Genomic DNA, 2,843 nt, shown 5'->3' with positions numbered 1-2,843 from the left:
CTATAAAATTCATTTCATTATTAACTTAGATTGTTCTATAAAACTCTGGCTAGACTGATTTTATATAGTTTAGTAAAATTGCAATCTCTTTTGTTTAAAAGAATATATATGCATAAAATTATATAGAGAGAGTCACACCTACACACACATTAGTTTTCTATTGTTCCATAACAAATCATCACAAATTTAACAACTGTAAACGACATAAATTTATTATTAATATCTACAGTTTCCATGGGTCAGGTATCCAGCACATTTTATCTGGGCCCTTTGTTCAGTGTCTCTTGAATAAAATCAAGATGTCAGCTGAGCCTCATCAGGAAGCTCTAGGGAAGAATCATCTTCTGAGCTCGCTCAGGTTGTTGGCAGAATTGAGGTCTAGTGGTAATAGAACTAAGGGTCTCTATTCTCTACTAGCAGCTATTGACCAAGAGTCAGTCTCAACTCTTAGAGGTGCCTCACATTCCTCCATCTTCAAGCCAGTAATGACACACTGAATTTCTCTCATACTTTGAATCTCTGACTTCTGCTTCTGCAACAAGCCAAAGAAAACATTCTCATTTTAAAGAGAGTTCATGTGATTAAAGGGTTCATGTGATTAGATTAGGTCCACCTGGATAACCTCTCTATTTTAAGGTCTACTGATTAGTAACCTTAATTACAACTGTAAAATCCCTTTTTCATATAACATTACATAATCAGGGAGTAACACTAGTGGGCAGAAATTAAGGGTTCATCTTAGAATACTGCCTCCCATAATCCACTCTCCTGTCCCCTACTCACCATCTCCATAGTTTCCCAAGATTCGTCCCATTAGTGTATCAACTCAAAGTCAAAAATTATCATCTAAATCTCAACAGTTCACATGCCCAGAATTTTATCATGTAAATCATCTAAATCAGGTGGGGATGGGGCTCTAGGATAATCCATAATGACAGTTCCTAGGCACAATTCCTCTCCATCTGTGGACCCATAAAACTACAGGGACATGTTGTTCCCCCAGTGCTCCAGACACATAACGGTAGGACAGACATAGAGTAATAGTTAACAGACATTATGGTTTAAAAAAAGAAGAGAAATGGAAGATTAAAAGAAGATAGCAGTCCAAAGCAAGTTTGAAATGCAGTCAGGCCAACTCCAACTGGAGTTCTTTAATTAGATTTCAAGGCCTGGGAATAATCCTCCATGATTCTCAATTCTGCACTCTGGGTTCTTGGTTCAGCCTTCTGGGTTCTTGCTTCTGCCCTCTGAGTCATCCCTCCTCTATCGAGAAAGGAACATGTTTTCAGCCAAGTAGTTTTATTCGCTTGCTTCCTGACAATAAAATGGGGAGATGCGCAGGCCTCCATTAGACTTATTTTGTACTTTCTCTGTACATTTCAGTAGCAGTGTTTCTGTTGGTATAATTTTCTCAAAAAACATTATAATGTTTATCAATTTTCTAGGGCTGATATAATAAATTACCACAAACTGGGTGGCTGATAACAACTAAAATGTATTGTCTCGTAGTTCTAAAGGCTACAAAACTTAATTAAAGATGTCACTGGAACCATGCTCTCTCTGAAGGCTTCCAGCTACTGGTGATTCTAAGCAATCCTTTGCTTACAGATACATCACTCTAATCCCTGCCTCTGACTTCAAATGGTGTTCTCCTATCTCTGCGTATGTGTCCAAATTTTCCTCTTCTTATAAGGACACCAGTCATTGATGAGGGCCCACCCTAATCTGATATGATCTCATCTTAATGTGATTATATATGCAAAGACCCTATTTCCAAATAAGATCACATTCATAGGTCCAAGGAAGACATAAATTCTAGGGGGAAACTATTCAACCCACTACATTATTTTTCCATGAATCTCACAGGGTTCACTCCATTAGACAAAAGCCATGCCCACAAGTCTTTTTGGGATAATCCCTTCTCTATCTTTGTTTTCTGTTAAGATAGCTGAGAGACAACACCCCTAAGCTTCTAAGAGTCCCTCTAGTTTGACTGATGGGATCAGGGAGTCACAACCTTAATATCTTAGAAGAGCCTTTTGTATGACTAAATACTCTGACCTTTTGGTCTTTCTGATGTTTCAGTAAAAAGCCAGACAGCCACAGTCTTTCTTTTCTCTATGCCATACTTTCAGATGCCATTTCTGACATTTAGCATTTTTTGCCTACTGGGAAGGCTGAGATGTCAAAAAATCATCCAGTCCTTGTCCTTTTACATTTACCAGTTTTTCCCTCAAATTATGTCTTTATTCTCACATTTCAGTATAAGTAGCAAGAAAATAAGAAGCTAGAACCTTCAACACTTTGCTTGGAAATCTCCTCAGCAATGCATTCAGGTTGTCATTTATAAATTCTGCCTTCCACATAATTGCAGGATGCAATTTTTCTAGGCTTTCTATCCCCACATAGCAAGGTTTCTCCTTCCTCCAGTCCCAATAACGTTTCTCGCTTCCTCCCAAGTCCTCACCACAGTGCTTTAAAAGCCCAGATTTCTAGTGACAGTCTGTTCATGGTGATTTAGGCTTTCTCTAAGGCAATTTAAGTTTTCTCTATAATTCTCTCCACTTCCTTCTGAGCTCTCACCAGCTGTGTCTTCAATATGCATATTTCTACTAAGAGTCTGTTTGAGGCAATGTAGGCTTCCCCTATCATGTTCCTCAAAATTCTTCCAGTCCCCAGCCGTGGCCTGATTCCAAAACCACTTTTACCCTTTAGGTATTCATTACAGCAGTGTCAACTTTCAGGTACCGAAAATTTGTATTAGCTTTCCATTGCTGCATAACTAATCCTTACAAACTTAGCAGCTGGAAATAACACATTATTTAATCTTACTGTTCCCATGG

The sequence above is a fragment of the Propithecus coquereli genome, unplaced genomic scaffold (assembly GCF_000956105.1).
Source record: "Propithecus coquereli isolate 6110/MARCELLA unplaced genomic scaffold, Pcoq_1.0 Scaffold427, whole genome shotgun sequence".
Classification (NCBI taxonomy): Eukaryota; Metazoa; Chordata; class Mammalia; order Primates; family Indriidae; genus Propithecus; species Propithecus coquereli.
Note: the sequence above shows the minus strand (reverse complement) of the source record.